At 43.1% G+C, this 23,565-nt stretch overlaps 1 protein-coding gene across 7 annotated transcripts in view; it reads left to right on the forward strand.

Annotated features, from left to right (window-relative positions):
* The window catches only part of PDSS2 (decaprenyl diphosphate synthase subunit 2), a 171,699-nt gene that overhangs the window by 111,425 nt on the left and 36,709 nt on the right, over positions 1-23,565 (forward strand). The gene's annotated exons all lie outside the window — the stretch shown is intronic.

A 23,565-nucleotide genomic window follows, 5' to 3' on the forward strand; every position in this document is an offset into this window, starting at 1 on the left:
TAAATAGTGGCACAGATGTACTACTTATATAGTCGTTGCATTTCCTTATGTTAACTTTATGTATTCCTGAAGGCATAAATATGTTGTTTACAAAATAGTCCTTGTGTTTGCATAAATGTTACCAGTTTATTCATGTAAATCTTCCCTTTGCACAGAAATTAATGCACATTGTGATTCATTAAAGAAACTGCTTATCTATGTTTTAGTATTGTGTAAACATCAGTCATGGGTCTATAGTCAAGTGTCAGAGAAAAACTCAGTTCTCGCTTTTTGTTTGGGTGCAGCAGAGTCAGATACTTTATTCTGTTTAGCAGCTACAACAGGGAGAGAGTGCACTAGGACATAGGGTCTCCCCTTCCTAGACAGGTCTCTCAATAGGTAAACAATTACAACAAGCATTTATACTTTTGTTACAGACAATAATAAGCAACAGCTGCATTTTGTTTATACATAGGTCATCCTGATATCTTGTTTTTCTCACTTCTGAGAGATGCCAGTCTATCTACACATTATCTACACAAGGTCAAAACAACTTCTCACATAGTTCTTTTCTGCTCACCTCACACAATCCTCGCTTCTACAAATCTCGCGTTATTAGGTTTACAGTTAGCCTAACTCTTGCTAACAAAGACTGTCATGTATTAAGATCCCTTACAAATCCCTGTCAGTTCTTTCTGTACTTCCACACAAGGTTGTGTTGAGTTTTATACTTAACACGGGAATTCAAGTACTTTGTTGCATATGAATAATACAGTGCTTTCTTCCCAAAATTGAAGCACTTGTTTTTTGAGTACAGAATTAATTTTTGAGAATTTACAAGTAAATAAGTTATTTAGTTTTGAGTTGAAAATAATATTAAAATGGATGCTTTAAGAACTTTAGCATCCTTGGTCAGACCATCTTTTCCTGAATGATCTCCAGAAAAAAACCCACAAAACCCTTAAACCTCCCATATAGGTAAAACTCACTGACTGTTGGCTGCATTTGAAGAAAAAAAAATAGGATCAGTGTTCATTTTTTCCTTTACTATTCATAGCTGAACATTTCTTCAGGAGAGGTTGAAAATTTTTCTGCTGTAGAGAATTTCATGAAGTATTTCCCTCTCTCAAATGGCTGCCTTCTACTGCCATCTCAGTGTGAGTGAGGCTACAGGACTGCCATAGGCAGACACCCCATCAGGGGCCAGGGAGGTGCAGAGAAATGTGACAGTCAGAAGCTGAGTTAAAGGAGCTTGTATGCATCCGACGAAGTGGGTATTCACCCACAAAAGCTCATGCTCCAATGCGTCTGTTAGTCTATAAGATGCCACAGGACTCTTTACTGCTTTTAAAGGAGCTTGTTACTGTGGTTCTCAACATAAACGTTAAAATAATAATAAAAAAAAATGTAGAGTGATACTACATATCTTCAAATCATTGAAATATCGTATGTTAACATTCTCTTAGGATTTCTTGTTTGTGTGTAAAATCTTAAATTAAAAAAAAAACAAGGAAATTCTCAGATAAAAACTACATTAAACTTGGCTTAAGATTGACTATATTCTAAATTAACAGTATCAGTTCAAGAAAGGGACTTGGGCATCAATGTACATAGCTCAGCGAAGGCCTCTACTTAATGTGCAGCTGCAGTCCAAAATCAAACAAGATGTTAGGATGTATAATGAATGGCATGGAAAATATAAAATAATATGTAAAATATTATAGTGCCTTTATATGCACCAGTGATTCAGTTTCATCTCTAATACTGTGTGCAGTAATAGTCATCTTATCTTGCAGAAGTAGAGGGGGTGCAGGAAAAGGCAATGAAAAGAATTAAAAGCATGAAAAAATTCATACAAAGAGAGATGGAAAAGATTGAAATTACTTGTAAAAAGAGGCAAATAAGAGAGGACAGATATATAAAATAATGAATGTTATAGAGAAGGTAGATCACCTCACAACACAAGAACCAGGGGACAAACTGAAAGGTAGAAAATTCTAAACTGATAAAAGGAGATATTTTCACTTAATACACAAATAGACTGTGGAGCTCCCTGCTATAGGATGTTATTGAGGCCAATTGCTTTCAAGAATCAGAGAGAGATTCAATGTTAATATGGGTAACAAGAATATCCAGGGTGATGAAGTTATAACAGTTAATGCAAACAAAGATTTGAAAGGGATAAAAACCTCATGCTTGCAGGCTTGAACCAATCTCTATTAGGGAGTAGGACAAGACCTTTATTGGGACAAATTATACTTCATCTGCCTTCTGTAGGATTATTACACCTTGCTTCAGAGGTGCTGATACCGTTGGAGGCAGGATAGTGGACAGTGGGTTTGATATGGTATAGAAATTCCTATATTTATACATGCCAGTAATTTAAGAGTAAAATTATCATAATTATCTCAAAACCAAGCACTACAAATGCAGGAAATCCAGAGTTAGGTTAAACTTAAAAGGCATGCAAAAATGTTAAGGTATGGAAAAGTACAGTTACAGAATACAAACAATGTTACTTGTGCTCTGTAATGACACCACAAAGAAAGGAAAAAACCCGAATGTCTTTAAACATCAGTTTAATCAAATCTGGGACTGCAAATGCTATTATGCCATAATAATAGTTGTCCTAGTTGTTTGGTGTTACAATGGAGTAGAGTTAAGGCTATTTGGGTTACCCTGTGTATTTCCATACCTTGACATTTTCTTATTTATTTAAAAATTTAACTTCCTTAACTCTGAATTTGATGGGTTTGTAATACTTGTTTTGGGGATAACTACAGTATCCCAGGATACACAAATGATGTTTTGTGTCAGATTGATAAGAATTTTTTCCTGCCCAGTCTGATCAAAGGTTGAGTTTAATAATAATATATTTCTCTCCAATGAGAGAAGAAACTCTGTTGAAATGGTGAGATGAAACAGTTTAAGTGGGTGAAACAGATACTTTTATATCCTTTTGTAAAAGCATTTAAGTATTTCACACAAGATTTTTTTTTTTTTTAAATATATGTAGGAGGAGAAGAGTTTATCTGCTGGAAGTCAGTATTTTTTAATCTGCCCTATTTTTAAAGCATCCTTGTTTAGCCTTTCTGATATCACCAGAGGTGACTATTCTCATGAAAAGTGGATAAGATTGTAATATTATAGTGATGAATCTCTAATTAGTACAGTATAGTGGCACCCCCCAGTGTCAATATAGCTGAGTTAATCAGCACTTTCATCATTTGCCTCTATTTTCAAGTTATTCAGCCATAAATAATCATTGGTGGCAAAAACTTGCCAGATAACATTTTAGCAAGAGATCTTTTTTTATGTATACAGTTTACATTTTTTCCATTTTAATTTAATTATTTATAACTGACAGTAGTGTTAAAAATAAGTACAAGCAAAATCCAATTACCTGAATGGCTCAGGATATGTACCTGAAATTTGGAAAATTAGAATTTTTGAAAAACAGAATTTTAAATTTAAAGGACACTTCTGATTTTCTGGCAATAAGAGTTCAAATCATCACATTTACATCTAGTTGTATTCATGTGGTTTGGGTTTGAGTAGTTTTTTTATGTCTGTATGTGTATAGTTCATGCATAAGATACCGTAGACAAACCACTGCTATAGGAATGGTATTCATTTGGGAATTTTCAGTGTATTAGTCTCCTAAAGTTGTTTAAAACATTTTGAGATTAGTGATACACCTCTACCCCGATATAACGTGACCTGATATAACATGAATTCGGATATAACGCGGTAAAGCAGCGCTCCAGCGGATCAAAGCAAGTTTGATATAACACGGTTTCACCTATAACACGGTAAGATTTTTTTACTCCCGAGGACAGCGTTATATTGGGGTAGAGGTGTACTTTGCTTAGTGAAGATTACTTTCTATAATAAGACTCTCCCCCTTATATATGTCTAGATCATGCAATTTGGAAATAGCTGCATATTAGGGGCAATGCATAAACATGCTTGAACTAAAGGCATTGGAGAATCCAGAATGCCTTCTGGAGCTACCTTGTGCACTGGGTGAGCATGCTCAAGAGATGCAGTATCCTCCTTAAAAAGAACAGAAGTACTTGTGGCACCTTAGAGACTAACAAATTTATTTGAGCATAAGCTTTCGTGTGCTACAGCCCACTTCATCGGATACATAGAATGGAACATATAGTAAGGAGATATATATACACATACAGAGAACATGAAAAGGTGGGAGTTGTCCTACCAACTCTAAGACGCTAATTAATTAAGAGAAAAAGCGTTTGTAGTGATAATCAAGTATCCTCCTTGTCACCACTGCGTCGGTGCTCTGGTTTGCTGGCTGTCACATACGTGAGGCAGAACCATAGCTGTGCGTACTCTCCACACTTCCTTGGCCCTGGGGAAGTCAGGAAGCAGTCCCTAGTTTCCTGTGAGTAGAGGGACTGAAATTCTGACCTGCCTTTACATGAAAGGAGCAAGGCGGAGGCAAGTACTTATTTCTATTCACCCTCCCACCCCACCCCATACAATATGTAAGGGCTAGGCAGAATCGAGCCCTAAACATTTGTTGTATGAAAAAAGCTCCTTTATATAGAAAGTTTCTTATGTGCACTCACTGCCCTAAGAAGAATATTTGAGGAAATCCCAAGGTTAAGTAGACAATCCATTTTTCTTTGGAAAAACATGATGATTAATCAGTATTTTCTACTATTTTTGTACACTTGTAACACATCCTCAGTGAGAACTAGCCTCTAGGACTATTATCAAGTTGAAGTGCAAAAGCTGAATTATTAGAGGTGGTCTCCTTTCTGACTGGTCCGTGAAAGAGCTCTTTTGGGTTGCCATGAAGAACAGTCCAGCTATGTAACTACTTGGCTCTCCCTTGGAGCCTCATCAGCTCAGTCTACATGTAAATTTGCTCTTTAACCCTCAGAGTATCCTGTTGTGCCTGTTCTGTTTTGAATTCCTGTATTTCATGTTAAAATGTAAGAAACTTTGTAGTAGTCTCAGTCAGAAGTTAGTTGTGATAGCATAGCTCCCACTGCATTGGAAGACGTCAGTTTTCCTTGGTTCTTGTCTATGAAACTGGTGAAAATTGAGTTTAGATTTTGGTCTCTTTCTCTCCTCACGCTTTTCTATGAAAAATTAGCCAATGGATTCAAATAATGCAAAAGCTGTTGTATCGTGTCCTTTATGGACAAGTGTGGCTGCTGTATTTGGTGCCTTGAAGCAGAATGCTCTGCTGTGGAATGTGGAAAGATCATGAGTGAGACCACTATGAAATTTGTCATAGATGTCACTCCGAATTCTTGGGTTCAAGATGGAAGCACTCCTTCCCACAATTACCCTGCAAAATCATCCTGAAGGCTTCTAATGCTTTGGTTGAAAGCCAGCAAGTATAAACTCCTGGACACTGAGACTACATCAGCAGTGTCTGATCATCTAGCAAATTAGTCTCTTGACATCCTTGCAGGAGATATCCTGCAAGATTTGATGCATTGTTACTAGAATACAAGTATCTTTTCACTATGCTAGTGGTCTGTAATAAGTCTAATAGTTGAATAGCTGCTCTGAATTTTCTCATTGAAAGGCCTGCTTGTTCCCTTAACTTGCATCTGAATCTTCCCTCTACCCTGAAGCACACAGTTGAGCCTTGTGCGTAGACATTATCATAACTATAAAGGGAAGGGTAACAACCCTCCTGTGTACAATACTATAAAATCCCCCCTGGCCAGAGACACGAAAATCCTTTTACCTATAAAGGGTTAGGAAGCTCAGGTAACCTGGTTGACACCTGGCCCAAAGGGCCAATAAGGGAACGAGATACTTTCAAATCTTGGGGAGGGGAAAGGCTTTTGTTTGTGCTCTTTGTTTTGGGGGTTGTTCGCTCTTGGGACTAAGAGGGACCAGACATCAATCCATGCTCTCCAAATCTTTCTGAACAAGTCTCTCATATTTCAGACTTGTAAGTAACAGCCAGGCAAGGTGTGTTAGCTTTATCTTTGTTTTCTCAACTTGTAAATGTTCCTTTTGCTAGAAGGTTTACCTTTGTTTGCTGTAACTTTTAACCCAAGGCTAGAGGAGGTTCCTCTGGGCTCTTTGAATCTGATTACCCTGTAAAGTTCTTTTCCATCCTGATTTTACAGAGATGATTTTTACCTTTCTTTCTTTAATTAAAAGCCTTCTTTTTAAGAACCTGATTGATTTTTCCTTGTTTTAAGATCCAAGGGGGTTGGATCTGGACTCACCAGGAATTGGTGGGGGGAAAGGAGGGGGAATGGTTAATTTCTCCTTGTTTTAAGATCCAAGGGTTTGGATCGGTGTTTACCAGGAAATTGGTGGAGAAGTCTCTCAAGCCTACCCAGGGAAGGGTTATAGTACTTGGGAGGGAGATATTCTTGGGGGGGAGGTAGACAGTTTTCCAGATGACTCATAAATAATTTGGGTGGTGGCAGCAAAACCAGATCTGAGCTGGTAGTTAAGCTTAGAGGTTCTCATGCAGGTCCCCACATCTGTACCCTAGAGTTCAGAGTGGGGAAGGAACCGTGATAGACATAGACCAGATCTTCAATATTTCTTGCTGTCCTCATAAACTGAGCAGCCATCTTTCAACCAAATCTCAGTCACATCAAAGGCACAGCAGAGCCAGGTCCTGGTGGCAGCAGTCCTTGGAGCCCTCGGAGCAATGGAAGTGCCTACTCAAGGCACACATTCTGTACTGTAAATCCTCACTGCTGGTCTCTGCTGCTGCTGCCATCAACATAACCCACACTTGTGGCCTTGATGTATCTAGTCCCAACGCATAGGCAGGCCACTGTGATCCTTCTGTCTTTGGTACTGATACAGCAACCTGCCATCTTTAACTTGAATGAAAGGGATGGTCTGCAAGATGATATTTAAGGTGATATCTGTACATACAAGAGAAAGGAGGGCTCCTCAGAGCCATCTATATCAGCATCAGTGAAGAAGAAAAAAGACTTTAATTCAGAGGAACCAACTTTCATCCCACTTCGGGAGTATAGTTAAAGATCATCCAGGACCTGAAGACAGATGCATTACTTGGTGAATGGTTGCCTCTGAAGCTGAGATAGCAGTGCCCAACCACCCTACTCTGGGCCAGCTGAAGGAGTGGCAGAATTCATGTCATTTAGTGGTAATGATGTAGTTCTTACTACCCTTTCCACAACATTTTGGTGGCTGAAATAAGAGTGGCTGGACTAATGGTGAAGAGCTCCATGCCTCTGAGACAAAGAAGTAGGTTTTACCAGTTGGTAATGCTTGCAGCCTTCTCTGGTAGCTACACAGCCTTCATTGTCAAATATCAATTCAGGTTGTGGAAGAAAGGCCCATATGTTGGGGGGGTTTTCTCTCCAGAGAGAGAAAAGACTAGTTCAGAAATTTATGTCTGAGAAATATAAAATATAGGTGCCTTTGAGATTGATAATACTCTAACAAGAACAGCTTCCTGGGGTGTTGGTCCTTGCCAGAGTATGGATGCTTTCATTAGGCCTTCAAATGGATGTTCAAAAGAAGCTTAAGGATTTGCCTCATGACCAAAGTAACCTCTTTGTAGAAAGTGTGGGTTTTTTTTAAAGAGGAAAGACATTAGAAGAAACATTTCCTTAGTGTGGAAGTGAAATACTTTATCTGACATGAGATGAGCACTCAGTGAGATGGGGTTTGATCTCTTCACCTTACTGAAATGTGGCATGGAATCCTGTGAAGTCCTGCCTCATTCGATAACTACATAAAGCAGGTATTGCCACATTGTCTAGCACACACCAAAATTTCACAATCTGCATGTTCAATACATCACTTTCTTTTTATAATCATGAGGAATCATTATCCGAACAGTCTTGGAACTACATAACAGCTGCACATGCATGAATTACAATTTTAAAAACATAACCATAGACTCAAAATGTAACTTCACCAAGATAGAATAAATTCAGGGTTGGAAGAGACCTTTAGAGGGTAACCCAGTCCCCATGGTGAGGCAGAACCAAGTACAACCAGACCATTCCTGACAGTTTTTTTTTTGTCTAACCTGTTCTTCAAAACCTCCAGTGATGGGGATTCCACAACCTCTCTTACAAGCCTATTCCAGTGCTTAATTATTCATATTATTAGAAAGAGTTTCCTAATATCTAACCTAAATCTCCCTTTTTGCAGATTAAGCCAATTCTTGTCCTCTTTATAAGAACCCTTTAATATATTTGAGACTGGTATTGGGTGATCCCTCAGTCTTCTTTTTCTCAAGACTAAACAGGCCCAGTTTTTTAACCTTTCCTCATAGGTCAGGTTTTCTAAACGGTTTGTAAATTTTGTTGCTCTCCTCTGCACATTCTACAATTTATCCACATCTTTCCTAAAGTATGTTGCCCAGAATTGAATCCAGTGCTCCAGCTGAGGCCTCACCAGGGCTGAGCTGAGTAGGGCAGAACAATTACCTCCCATCTTACATATCGCACTCCTGTTACTACATCCCAGAATGATAGATGCCAAAAGGCGATTTGCTTCACTGAGGAGTACGTGCATGCCAAACTTCTTCTTTCTACCTTGAACTGCTGAGGAGATAGACTTGTTTTAAAAAAATCTAGATTTTTTTTTTTAAATATAATGGAAAAATATGTAGGTGGGGGTTGAATAAGGGTTGGACTTTTATTTTTTTTTTTGCTTGAAGAACAATTTTCCCAAAACAATTTCACTGTCCAAAGTACTGGAACACCTGGAAAGTTCACCCAGAAAGGTGAAAATTTAAAAAAATTGAGCAACTTTGAAAAAAAAATTATTTAAAAAGGAAAATCCTTAAGCAACCATAGCTATAGAGGGCACAGTGAGCCTTCTTTCAGTAGTAGAGAGAACCTGTTCTGTTTCTATTTAAACATTATTGTACAATATTATAATCTCAAACACTATAGCATTGTGCACGAGAACTAGAGTTAGAATTGATCATAAACAACTTAGGTTCAAGTTTTCGTGAATGAAATGTAAAAAGTAAACAGAGCATAAATGGTGAAAAGTTAAATTATATTTTTGTAATTTAAAATGAATTACAGCACAAATGAATCCTTTTTTTAAAAATAAAAAAAGAAAGAAAGATTTCTGTCTGGATGGCTTAGCTCCTCGCTTCTCCCCCTGCAAGGACCTGGCTATTCTTATAAGGGAGCAGATTTCCTCCCACCCAGTATGTACACTGAAACTAACTTGTCCCTAGAGAGTATTTTACCTTTGCCTACTGCATTGTAGCCCTGCTTTTTTGTATTGCGGAAAAAGACTAATAAATCTGTGTGTGATTAATGCTGTCAGTACTGCAGATGTATGTATGCACAGTCAGCTGTGGTCCTTCTCAAACAGCTGCTAATACTACTAGGAAAGATTAAGATGTGTGTGCCCGCTAAATAGAATGATAGATTGCATATCCTGTCTTCCTGCTTTGTAGTAAAACTAGTCTTAAAAATAACCTTTGCTGGTTTCATATTTTTAGGGAAGGGACCTATAAATTGGGAATGGCTTCATATGTAATGATATACTGTGGTGTAGAGAGAAAAAAATTACAGTAAATGTTTAGAACAACATAAATGTTTAATTTTTTTTAATAAATAAGGTCTGACACATTTGGCATCTACCTGATTTACAAGGAGGCTGGGGCGTTAATGGATTGACTTCAGCTGATACTTAATATTTGTGTTTTGTGATTTATCAGCATTTCATTTTTAGTCAGGGATCTGATCACTGCTACTCATGGTACATTAAAGTGGGCTGCTGATTTTCTAGTTTAACAAACATCTGCAGCTCTGTTTAGTCGATTCCATCTGTCAGATGCTAAATGACAGTACTCCTGAATCACATTTATTGATACAGGCACAGTCTACACAAAAAAGTTAACACCACTTAGAGATATCATCTGTGTCAACTCAGGGCTGACCAGCTTTGACTGATTTAATCCACAAATCAATTTGTGGACATCATAGCCTAGTTTCATGTCTGCCTGAATGTAAACAGTGGGGTGGGTGGGAGGTATTTTTGTGAGTATTTCCTCTTCCTTCTCTTGCACTGTTTGAATTTCCTGCAGCTGTGTAACTTGGGGCCCTGTAATTGTGGAACCTTTTCATTCACCACTTTATATCTCAGTAAGATGAGCACTGAAATATAGTTATCCCTTCCAAAAGGATCAGGCTGAAGGAGTCATGCACTACTTCATGATTGCTAACTGTAGTCCCATTCACCATTAGCTGGTTGAATGGCCCATTGCAAGGGTCTGCTGTATGAGATCTGCAAATATGTTAGTACATTAGTTTCCACTGCTTAGGGAGCCCTATGGGGTGGGGGAGTCTATAGTTCTGCATTTGCTTATCACTGAGGAAAATGACTAAGGCCTGGCCTACACTACAGTTAGATTGATGTAAGTTGTGCATGTGTCTACCCTCAAAGTTGTCTCCCGCCAACATAAGTGCCCCGTTATGGAGACTCAGAAACACCACTTCCCCAAATGATATTGAGCCACACTTGACCTGCTGTGGTCAACACAGTGCGAAGACAGACGCTACATGATCTATGTCAACCCTAACAGTCCTCCAACAGCTGTCCCCCACAGTGCCTGACACTGATCACTCCATTGACAATTTTGAAAGCCACTACCCGGGGGCCAAAGAAACTAGAAGCTACTCCCCTTTAAAAGCCCAGCTTATTTTTGAAATCCCTTTTCCTGATTGCCCAGCTTGGGGAGCACACCTGTAGCTTTCCCTTGTTGTGTGCAGCTGCCCAACTGACCTTGCCTGCTATGTGCTCCACATGTGCTCCAGCCTGGCAGTACTGGATGTCTTGGGCCTGTGGGGAAAAGAGACTGTGCAGGCACAGCTACAGAGTAGTCACAGAAATGTGAACATGTACAAAGATTGTAATGGAGATGCATGCAAAGGGATATGATAGGGATCAGCAGCAGTGCTGCAAGGAAGTAGAGCAGGCATACCAGAAGGCCAGGGAGGCCAACAGTTGATCTGGTGCCAAGCTGCAGACCTGCTGCTTTTACAACAAGCTGCATGCCATGCTTGGCAGAGATCCCACCAACCCCACAGAGCACCATGGATACCTCCCAGAGCCTGAAACACAGACCTCTGCCATGAACAGCGGAGAGGAGGGAAGACACATGACTGGGAGGGTCCAGCTATACCATGAGTCAGGATCTGTTTGAGACTCCACCACCGTCTGGTCAGTCCTGGCAGCCAAGCAAGGGCAAGCCCAGTGCCGGGAAAGGAATCTCAAGTAAGAGTATGAATGGATTTCCCAATGCAATGTTTAAATGTAATGCTGGCACCCAACCCCAACGTAGCAGGACCCAGACATCAACTTTTCATTAATTCCCTTGTACTAATAGAAGTAGTGGTACCACAAACAGAGCTAGAGTTGTCATCTGCTTTTCATTCACTTGTAGAGTTAGCCAGGGTGGCCATCCAGCAGTGTATGTACATAGGGATGTCTCTTGAATCTTCCTGAGAGATCTTGATGAAATTTTCATGGAGGTGCTCTGCAATACCTTACTGAATGGGGGAAGCAACCTAGTGACAGATGATGTGGAAAAAGTTGAAGTACTCAATTTTTTTTTTTTTGGCCTTGGTCTTCACAGACCAGGTCAGCTTCCAGACTGCTGCACTGGGCAGCAGAGTATGGGGAGGAGGTGAGCAGCCCTCTGTGGTTAAAGAACAGGTTAAGGAATATTTAGAAAAGCTGGACATGCACGAGTCATAGAATATCAGGGTTGGAAGGGACCACAGTAGGTCATCTAGTCCAATCCCCTGCTCAAAGCAGGACTGATCCCCAACTATGAGTCCATGTGGCCGGATCTAATGCATCCAAGGGTTCTGAGAGAGTTGGCTGATGTGATTGCAGAGCCACTGGCCATTATCTCTGAAAACTCATGGCAATTGGGGGAGGTCCTGGATGACTGGAAAAAGGCAAATATAGCGCCCATCTTTTAAAAAATGAAGAAGGAGAATCCGGGGACTGGTCAGCCTCACCTTAGTCCCTGGAAAAATCGTGGAGCAGGTCCTCAAAGAATCCATTTTGAAGCACTTGGAGGAGAGAAAGGTGATCAGGAACAGTCTATGTGGATTCACCAAGGGCAAGTCATGCCTGACCAACCTGATTGCCTTCTATGATGAGATAACTGGCTCTGTGGATATGGGGAAAGCGGTGGATGTGATACACCTTGACTTTAGCAAAGCTTTTGATACAGTCTCCCACAGTATTCTTGCCAGCAAGTTAAAAAAGTATGGATTGGATGAATGGACTGTAAGGTGGATAGAAAGCTGGCTAGATTGTTGAGCTCAACAGGCAGTGATCAATGGCTTGGTGTCTAGTTGGCAGCTGGTATGAAGCGGAGTGCCCCTGGGGTCGGTCCTGGGGCCGGTTTTGTTCAACATCTTCATTAATGATTTGGATGATGGGATGGATTGCACCCTCAGCAAGTTTGCAGATGACACTAAGCTGTGGGGAGAGGTAGATACGCTTTAGGGTAGGGATAGGGTCCAGAATGACCTAGACAAATTGGAGGACTGGGCCAAAAGAAATCTGATGAGGTTCAACAAGGACAAGTGCAAAGTCTTGCACTTAGGATGGAAGAATCCCATGCACTGCTACAGATTGAGAACCAACTGGCTAAGCAGCAGTTCTGCAGAAATGGATCTGGGGATTACAGTGGATGAGAAGCTGGATATCAGTCAACAGTGTGCCCTTGTTGCCAAGAACGCTAAAGGCATATTGGGCTGCATTAGTAGGAACATTGCCAGCAGATCAAGGGAAGTGATTATTCCCCTCTATTCGGCACAGAAGCTGGTCCAATAAAAGGTATTACCTCACCCACCTTGTGTCTCTAATATCCTGGGACTAACAGCTACAACACCATTGCATATGATATGGAACACAGATATTACAAGATTAATGCATGCAGCAACTCACAAGTATTCAATACGGTCTAAAAGCTTTCTTATAAGTCTAATACTTATTTTTATCAATTCTAACTCTCAAATGAGCCAGACAGATTTGAGCTATGCATCTGTCAGTGTTCAACTGAGACATGGGGACCTTGGCAGGAGCTGACACCTTGTCTGCCAGCATCACAGCAGTCTTGAGAGCTCCCCCCTCAACACCGATGGAATGCCAGACCATGATAAGAAGGAGAAAGAAGAGGACACAGATGGATCTGTTCAGAGAGATCCTGCAAGCCAGTGCTGCATTGGACCGTGAACAGAGGACCTAGAGGGTGAATAATGCAGACGTTATGGATAGGGAAAGAGTGGACAGGAGAAAGGCCCAGGAGTCGGAGAGGAAGATGCATCAGGACATAATAGGGCATCTCTAGCAGCAAATACAAATGCTACGGACTCTTGTTGACCTACAGGTTCAATAATCATGGGCTTGGCATTCTTTGCAGTCAATGGAGAACTCCATTTTAGTACCGCCTTACACCCTTCAACATTCCACATGACATCATGGCCACATCCCACGCCCTACCATTCCATGCTGGGAGACAATAAAGAGAACCAGTTTTGCATACACTGACTTGTGAAAGCCAGGGCTGCTGTATGTGTAGCCAAAATGAACTGAAATGGACATGAAATTGGAGGACTGAGCCAAAAGAAATCTGGTGATGTTCTTTCCCCTTGTTCAGTTCTGTTCTGTTAATTTATTTCAGAAGTTTTTGTTGTATTTAATTGCATATTTTTGCACTGGTTTTGGTAGGCAATAAAAATCTATTTTTGGTAAATAATTCATCTTTATTATTTCACAACATATGCAGCAGAATGTGTAGCACTCCTGAAGCACCCACTACTTGTTTTACAGGGCAGCAGAACTCAGGATTAGTGACAAACACATGTAATAATTATAAATGTACAGCAAGCACCACACAATTCCTAACAGTCCCAAAATTTAGGACCAGATAGCGCACAGTCCACCCCTCCACATTACTGTACCTAACTGTTCTAAGTGCTCTTTCATGGCCTCCTCCAGTTGCATAGCTCCATGTTGAGCTCTTCTAATAGCCTTTGTGTCTCGCTGTTTGAACTCAGCAGACAGACACTCCATCTCTGCCCTCCACCGTGGTGGCAGCTTTTCCTCCTTTGCCTCACAGATATTATGCAGGACACAACCGGAAGCTATAGCCATTTGGGATATTTTTCTCACTGAGATCCACTGAGATCTGCTCTTGTGAGTAAACAACACCAAGGCTTCTTCACTCTACGAAAAGCACATTCAACTGTCGTTCTGCACCTGCTGAGCTGGTAGTTGAATCTTTCCTTGGTGCTGTCAAGGTGGCTGGTATACAGCTTCATGAGCCAGGGGAGTAAGGGGTAGGCTGAGTCCCCCAGAATCACTACAGGCATCTCAACATCACCAGTAGTAATCCAGCAGTTGGGAAAGAATGGCCTGCTTGCAGCTTTCTGAACAGTTCCATGTTCTTAAAGATGCGAGTGTCATGTGCCTTCCCGGACCAGCCAACACTGATGTCGGTAAAGCGTCTCTGGTGATCCATTAGTGCTTGTGTAGTCATAGAAAAGTAGCTCTTTCTTTTGATGTACTCCGTGGCCAGGTCGGCTAGTGCCGAAATAGGGATGTGCATGCCATCTATCGCCCCACTGCAGTTTGGAACCCCATTGCTGCAAATCCATCCACTATGTTCTGCACATTGCCGAGACTCACAGTCCTGCTTAACAGGAAACGATTAATGGCCCTGCACACTTGCATGACAACAGCTCCCACCATGGCTTTCCCTACTCCAAAATGATTTCCCACTGACTGGTAGCAATCACAGTGCTATTGCCACTTGCTTCTCCACTGTCAGGGCAACTCTCATTCTGATGTCCCTGGATGGAGGGCAGCCATTGCTTATTGTTCCCAATCTGCATCACGATATGATCCTACCAGTTAGTGCTCATTTCTTGGGCACAGAAGAGGCCCTCCACTGTCTGCAGCTGCTCCAGGAACACCACCAACAACCTTGAATTGTTTTTCGCTGTGTCCCACAGCAATATCTCCTCCACGAAATTGTCCTGTCCCCCCATTGCTGCTGTTTTTCCTGTTATTCTGCAAATACTGGAGGATTGTTTGGCCTGCCTTTGCAATGTTCATGACAGAAGTGCATAGCTGTGTGGTGTCCATGCTTCTGTCTGAGATAGCGGACAGCGAGAAGTGCTGTGTGGTTTTGCGGGATTTGATGAGAACTTGAACCCTTGCTCCCAGTGACTCCTTCACGACTTGTTTCTCCCCCATAATTCATTGCCAAAATTTCCCAAAAGACAGTGAACCGGACTATGATGAGTTGCATACTGGGAAACCTTCTTATTATGTATTACACTGTGTATTGACGCAAACATTCCTGGTGATAATTCACATTGCCGATGCAGGGAGCCACGTATGCACGTGCATGAGCAATATACTAATTGCAGCAGTTTTATGGGGGGGGCATAACTTGCATGGACCAAAGTTCCTAGTGTAGCTGTGGCCTAAGAACTGTCTACATTAGGGATTTTTGCACCAGTGTAGCTATGCTGGTGAAAACCCTTAGCATAGATGCACTGTACCAGTGTAAAGTGAGGCTTTCATAGGTGCGACTTATCCCCTGTTGCAAAAATCCCTAATATAGGTAGGCCCTAGGATATTTGAAAATAGTAAAGAAACACGATAGAATTAAATGCTGTAGCTTATTTTTATATTTAGGTAGCTAAACAGAGCTTCTCTTGCAACCCAGAGGAATATCTATCAGTGACATGTTTACATTGCATCTTGTACGTTACTGCAGTAAGTTCCATTATTAATATTCTGAGGATACATGTCAAGCTGTTGATATCCAAGAAGGATTAATGACTATTGCCAGAAAGATGATGCTTTTTTTCCATAGTGTAGTTGGACTGAAATTGAGGGACAGCTTTTAAAAAGGGCTTGGAGGGAGTAAGTAAAATGATGAATCTGGGAAGCAGTTAACTTCAAAACAGTGTATTATAGCCAAACACGTTTCTTTACCTGTGTGACTAACCACACCTCAAATAATTAAAAGGGAAAGGATTTTAAAATCCAGCTACTTAGCACATGAGGCTATTCGTTTATTTTTTGCATTTGTTTTTGAACAGTCAAAATCAGTTAATCCTATTTCACTTCCAGTTTTTTAATGTTGCAGTGTTCGTGTTTCAAACATTGCAGAGGAATATTTGTTTAAAAGTTGTTTTCATAGGCATTTTAAATGTGAAAATATTTCTAAATATAAAACCGTGTTTTGAAAAGTTTAAATTTTGAGTCAAATATCAGTTGAAGTCTCTCTCTAATTTTGACCATTTAAAGTTCCTAACTATCTTAGGCTACGTCTAAACTATTACTTATGTCAGTATAACTTATGTCACTTAGGGTATGTCTACACTACAAGAGTAGTTCGATTTAACTTAGGTCGAATTTGTGGATTCGACCTTATGAAGTCGAATTTGTGTATCCACACTAAGGACACTAATTCGACTTTGTGAATCCACACTAACGGGGCAAGCGTCAACATTGGAAGCGGTGCATTCTGGGCAGCTATCCCACAGTTCCCGCAGTCCCCGCTTCCCATTGGAATGCTGGGTAGAGCCCCCAATGCCTGCTGGGGGAAAAATGTGTCGAGGGTGGTTTTGGGTAACTGTCGTCATTCAACCGTCACTCCCGCCCTCACTCCCTGAAAGCGCCGGCGGGAAATCTGTTACCGCACTTTTCTGGTCAGTGACAGCGCGGACGCCACAGCACTGTGAGCATGGAGCCCGCTGCGATCATCGCTGCACTTACGGCCGTTGTCAACTCCTCGCACCTTATCGTCCACCTCTTCCACAGTCAGCTGCTGAGAAATCGGGCGAGGAGGCTCCGGCAGCACGGTGAGGACATGAAGTGTGAGAGTGGCACAGACCTCTCACAAAGCACAGGATCCCGTGCCGCGGAGATCATGGTGGCAATGGGTCACGTTCATGCTATGGGACGGCGATTCTGGGCCCGGGAAACAAGCACGGACTGGTGGGACCGCATAGTGCTGCAGGTCTGGGATGAATCACAGTGGCTGCGAAACTTCAGGATGCGTAAGGGCACTTTCCTTGAACTGTGTGACTTGCTGGCCCCTGCCCTGAAGCGCCAGGACACCCGGATGCGAGCAGCCCTGACTGTGCAGAAGCGAGTGGCCATAGCCCTCTGGAAACTTGCCACGCCAGACAGCTACCGGTCAGTAGCGAACCACTTTGGCGTGGGCAAATCTACCGTGGGGGTTGCTGTGATGCAAGTAGCCCACGCAATCGTTGACCTACTGCTCTCAAAGGTAGTGACCCTGGGAAACGTCCAGGTCGTCATAGATGGCTTCGCCGCGATGGGATTCCCAAACTGCGGTGGGGCTATAGATGGCACTCACATCCCTATCCTGGGACCGGCCCACCAGGCCAGCCAGTATATTAACCAAAAGGGCTACTTTTCAATGGTGCTGCAAGCACTGGTGGACCATAGGGGACGTTTTACCAACATCTACGTCGGGTGGCCGGGCAAGGTTCATGACGTGCGTGTTTTCAGGAACTCTGGTCTGTTTAGACGCCTGCAGGAAGGTAGTTTCTTCCCAGACCACAAAATAACTGTTGGGGATGTGGAGATGCCTACAGTGATCCTCGGGGACCCAGCCTACCCGCTAATGCCCTGGCTCATGAAGCCCTATACAGGCGCCCTGGACAGTGACAAGGAGCTCTTCAACTACCGGCTGAGCAAGTGCAGAATGGTGGTGGAGTGTGCTTTCGGACGTCTCAAGGGGAGATGGAGGAGCTTACTGACTCGCTCGGATCTCAGCGAAACCAATATCCCCATTGTTATTGCAGCTTGCTGTGTGCTCCACAATCTCTGTGAGAGCAAGGGGGAGACCTTTATGGCGGGATGGGAGGTTGAGGCAAATCGCCTGGCTGCTGATTACGCTCAGCCAGACACCCGTGCGATTAGAAGATCCCAGCGGGAAGTGCTCTGCATCCGGGAGGCTTTGAAAGCTAGGTTCCTCAGAGAGCAGGGTAACCTATGACTGTCCAGTCTCTTTACAGAGAAGGTGAACCTGCCCCTGTTTCAGTTACTATTGACTTTTTTCAGCGGTTACATACCCCGTTCACCAGGTTTCCCCCCTTCCAACAGACGTTTAAAAATAAAGTTATTGGAACATTTTTAATTAACAAAGTTTTCTTTACTAACGAATTCTCGTTCAAGGGTTCCAACAGGGACGCAGACTGTGGTGGGTATGGTGTGCAGTGATGTACAGACCGCTTCTACACTCGAGGACTGACAGGCTCCTGCTCCTACAGCGGTCTCTGGGGGGAGGACGGTTACAGGAGGGTATGCAGGAAGGGGTGGGTTTGCAGGAAGGGGTGAGGGGTGTGTGGGAAGGGTGAGTAGGTGTAGGGGGATGATGGCTCTGGCTGGGGCTCAGGGCATCGGAGAGGTTCATGGCTAGGGTGGCAGGGCATGGTAAGGGCAGCCTGCCTTGCCATTTGTGGATGCCAGGCGCTCGGACCCTGGGGCAGCATACACCTCCCAGACTGACCTGGGGCAGCAGACACCTCCCAGAGTGACCCGGGTGCCTAGTGACTGCACTCTGTGTGTGACCTGCTGTTGATCCTGCCCCCATGTCTGTACCCTGGTAATGGTGGCTGTCCTATGCAATTAACAAACCCATATCTCCCCTTCACACAAAGTCTTCTGCAAAGAAACATGATGGGAACAGTAATGAACAGCAAACTATTTTTAATACTCAACTACACAGTTGGGGGATGAAACTGGGATTTTGGATCAGGTGAGCCAGGAAGGGAAGCAATTCTCATACTTTAGGGAATGAGAGCTGTTTGGTACATGAGCGCTCTGCTGGGGTGGAGTGACAGTTTTCACGGCCCCTAGCGCCCCTCCTTCTTGTGATTTTGGGTGAGGGGGGGACAGGACTTTGTGGCGGGGGAGGGCGGTTGCAGATAGAGTTCAGGGGGGCTTTCTGCTCCTGCCTGCGGTCCTGCAGAACATCCACAAGGCGCCGGAGCGTGTCCGTTTGCTCCCTCATTAGTCCAAGCAGCGTTTGAGTCGCCTGCTGGTCTTCCTGCCGCCACCTGTCCTCCCGTTCGCTGTGTGAGCGCTGCTGCTGAGAGAGGGTCTCCCTCCACTGGCTCTGCTGGGCCGCCTCGGCTCTGGAGCAGGCCATCAGTTCAGCGAACATCTCGTCCCGAGTCTTTTTCTTTCGCCGCCTAATGTGCGCCAGCCTCCGTGAGGGGGATGCCGGGGCAGTTCGGGAAAGAGCCGCAGCTGTGTGATGGGAAAAAGGAAGTGATTTCCTTGCAAAGATACATGTTTGCGAACACTGAACACAGTCTACTCAGTTTCTGTGAACAAGACCATACAGGGCACCTATCTCATGTGCTCTCAGGACAAGTTCGAATTTTCGGCATTCGCTTTCATTGCCTGGGGTCTTGCACTGGAGATCGGACAAGCGGGGCAAGACAGCAGAATCCGTGTAGCAGCCAGGCCTGGTAAGCCGTAAACTTTAGGCTGCTTAACAGTTAATGGATAGCAGTGCCCTCCTGCTGCAGGCAATCTGGAAAGCATAAAGTCTGACCCTGTTCCAGCCCCTCGCGGCTGTCCCCGGGAAAGATCCCTGTATGCTTTTCCTCTGCAGCCTCCACCACGTGGCTGTTAAACGACGGTCATTGTTATGCAAAGGAAAAGTCAAGCATTCACAATAGTAACATTAAAGTAATTCCCCTAATTAAATGCAGCAGTCGGCGAGCGAGATCACCCTGAGGCGGGTCACTAGGAGAGACAGAGAGCGCATGCTGCATGAATCCCTGCACAGACCAGCGCCCTATGTTGCCATGCTGGTCGAGGCAATGCTCCCACTGTACCTCAGGATGGCCTGGCGCGGAAGAGTGTGCTTCCACGGAGCACCCAATAAGGCACCTCTCCCCAAGAACCTCCTGCGGAGGCTTTTCAAGTACCTCTACGAGAGCTTCGTGGAACTGTCCCAAGAGGATTTCTGTTCGATCCCTATATGTATTGACCTTCTTTTCATATAGTTTTTATTCCTGTTTTTTAAAAAATAAATGTTTACATGTTTATAGCACTTACCGACTGATCCTTCCCCTGATTCAGAGTCCGGGTTAACGGCGGGGAGGGTTGGTAGGGGATCTGTGTGAGGCTGATGAAGAGATCCTGGCTGTTGGGGAAAGCAGTATTGTAAGCGCTGTCGCCTGCCTCGTCCTCCACAAACCCTTCCTCATCTTCCCCATCAGCGAACATCGCCGAGAAACTGCCCATCGACACTATCCCATCCTTAGAGTCCACGGTCACTGGTGGGGCAGTGGTGGCAGACCCACCAAGAATGGCATGCAGTGCCTTGTAGAAGCGGCATGTCTGGGGCTGGGCTCCGGAGCGTCCGTTTGCCGCTTTGATTTTTTGGTAGCCTTGTCTCAGGTTCTTGATTTTCACGCGGCACTGCGTTGCATCCCGGCTGTATCCTCTGAGTGCCATGGCTTTGGAGACCTTCTCGTAGGTCTTTGCATTCCATTTTTTGGAGCGCAGCTCCGAAAGCACAGACTTATCGCCCCACACAGCGATCAGATCCAAGACTTCCCGGTCAGTCCATGCTGGGGCCCTCTTTCTACTCTGAGATTGCATGGACTCCTTTGCTGGAGAGCTCTGCATCGCTGCCAGTGCTGCTGAGCTCGGCCCGATGTCCAACCAGGAATTGAGATTCAAACTGGCCAGACAGGAAAAGGAATTCAAATTTTCCCGGGGCTTTTCCTGTATGGCTGATCAGAACATCTGAGCTCGGACTGCTGTCCAGAGCGTCAACACAGTGGTGCACTGTGGGATAGCTCCCGGAGCTACTAAGTTCGATTTGCATCCACACCTAGCCTAATTCGACATAGCCATGTCGAATTTAGCGCTACTCCCCTCGTCGGGGTGGAGTACCGAATTCGAACTAAAGAGCCCTCTAGGTCGAACTAATTAGCATCCTGGTGTGGACGGTTGCACGGTTAAATCGCATTAACGCTGCTAAATTCAACATAAACTCCTAGTGTAGACCAGGCCTTAGGGATCTGAATAAGCCACCCCTGAGTGACATAAATTACACCAGCCTAAGCGCCAGTGTCAGTATGGATAGCGCTATGTCAGCGGGAAGCTCTTCCGCTGACATAGCTATTGCCGCTCGCTGGGGGTGAATTAATTAAGCCGACAGAAGAGCTCTCTCCCATCCACTTAGAGTGGCTACACTATAGAGCAGGGGTAGGCAACCTATGGCACGGGTGCCGAAGGCAGCACGCGAGCTGATTTTCAGTGGCACTCACACTACCCGGGTCCTGGCCACTGGTCCGGGGGGCTCTGCATTTTAATTTAATTTTAAATAAAGCCTCTTAAACGTTTTAAAAACCTTATTTACTTTACATACAACAATAGTTTAGTTATATATTATAGACTTATAGAAAGAGACCTTCCAAAAACGTTAAAATGTATGACTGGCACTCGAAACCTTAAATTAGAGTAACTAAAGGAAGACTTGGCACAGCACTTCTGAAAGGTTGCCGACCCCTGCTATAGAGCTTACAGCGTGCAGCTGGGCTGCCGTAAGCTCTCTAGTGTAGCCATAGCCTTACTGTCCATCCTTTTCATATGTAGACACCTCCTCTCTTTTTCAAGTATGTGAAGACAAATGAAAGGGTCAGGTGTGGCCCCCTAAATAGTCAAAGTTAACATACAACTTTCTTTTATCAAGCCTGATCTTCAAAAAAGATGTCAGTGTGTGGAACTAGGCAGTGTGGGCTAGTGGATAGACCCCTGGACTGGGACTCAGGAGACCTGTCTTCTAGTCCTGGTTCTGCCAGTGGCCTGCTGAGTGACATTGGGCAAGTCACTTCACCTCTTTGTGCCTCAATTTCCCCATCATTAAAATAAGGATACTGTTACTTGCCTCCTTTGTAAAACATTATATAAGAGCTTGATAGTATTTGTTTGACCGTTTAAATGCTGCTGACCCTAACTTGTGTTTTCTTTTCTTTAAAACCATTTGGGACACATTTAGAAGCATAACTGGTCTTATTTTCCATGGCTTTCCCTGCAGCCCAAAGCTCCAGCCCACTGATGTTGCACAGCAGATACTTTTTCATAGAGCAGATTAAGATCTGATGAAGTGACAGTCTTTTAAAGACAAGTGTCCCATCCTGGTCTTGAAAATAAAAGTTGTCATCCCTGCCAAGGGTCTGTGAGATCTTGCAGGGTTTTTTTTTTTTTTAAATATAAGGAAATTGAGTGCTTTCAGGGTGGGGATGAAAGGAGGCAGTGTTTGTGATATTACTACCATTTAATATCTTGCACCTCATATATAGTAGTGGTTTAAACTCTATTTTATGTATAGAGTGGCCTAGAATTCTATCAATAGAAAAAATGCATAATATAAATTGCAAGAAAATTAGGCTCAAGTTTTGATAAACATTTTCATGGAGATCATTTTAGTCACTTAAGTCAGCAAAATTGTCATTTGCTAATGGAATTGTTTTTTGGGGGTGGGTTGGAAGCAAAACCCCAAAACAGTGTGTTTAATTTGGTCCTGCTCAGTTTAGAGTTTCAGGGGAGCGAGGAAAAGGGCTGGTTATCCACAGCCAGATGCATTGTTAAAAGTTCATACTATCACTTTGACATTTAGAGTAGGACTCAATGTCTTTGTAAATTCCTCTTCGTATTACCAGTATAGGTCTATGAGCTCAGACTGTTTCACAAACCATAACATTTTTTAGTGAGTGATTGATCTGTATTATGTGTCTCAGCCATCAGAAGAATCTTGGGATGTTGCTTGTATAAACTGTAATACAATCTGATGCTGGGCATTTGGTTACAGACTTTCATAGACCTATTGGCGATACTCAATCCTCCTGGATTTGGGAATAGGGTTTATCTGATACCTTCAAAAAAAGCCCCTCATTTTCTCTGTTCCCCGCTTAAATAGCTCAACACATCTGGTAACACTGTAGGATCATTGTCCTTTCAGTTCCTCTGCAGCTCATATTGCTACAATATTTCTTAAGTATCTGGTTACCTAAATGGCAACATGATTTTTTTTTTAAGAGACTGTTTTTATAGGTCTTACAAATTAACCCATATGCATCACAAGGAGAAAAAAAAGAGCTGCTAATGAGCACCATTTCTAAAGTTATTTCTCTCTCTCTCTCTCTGTAAGCATATGTATCAGAATTAGTGTTTTAAAAAGTTTTGTTGCAAATACTTAAAGCTAGCATCAGAATGTGTGTTTATTAGCAAATAAAGCATGCCTCAACATTGACATTTCTGTTTGGGGCTTTATCGTTTAACTTAATGTCTTCAATTACAAGAATGATACAAGCTGAAACAAAATCCTTTAATTCAATAAGAACTAGACTGAATTTTAGGAAGCAAAGAGGGGAATCAGATATAGAATCATACACATAGGAAATTAAACATTCAAGAAATTAAAACTTTGTGAGCACAACTAAAGAGATAGCCTTAAGGTGTGCTCATTTGAAATGGCTGCATTTAATTTTACAGTAAATCCCAGTATTTTGTTCCAAT

The sequence above is a fragment of the Mauremys reevesii genome, linkage group 3 (genome assembly GCF_016161935.1).
Source record: "Mauremys reevesii isolate NIE-2019 linkage group 3, ASM1616193v1, whole genome shotgun sequence".
Taxonomy (NCBI): Eukaryota; Metazoa; Chordata; order Testudines; family Geoemydidae; genus Mauremys; species Mauremys reevesii.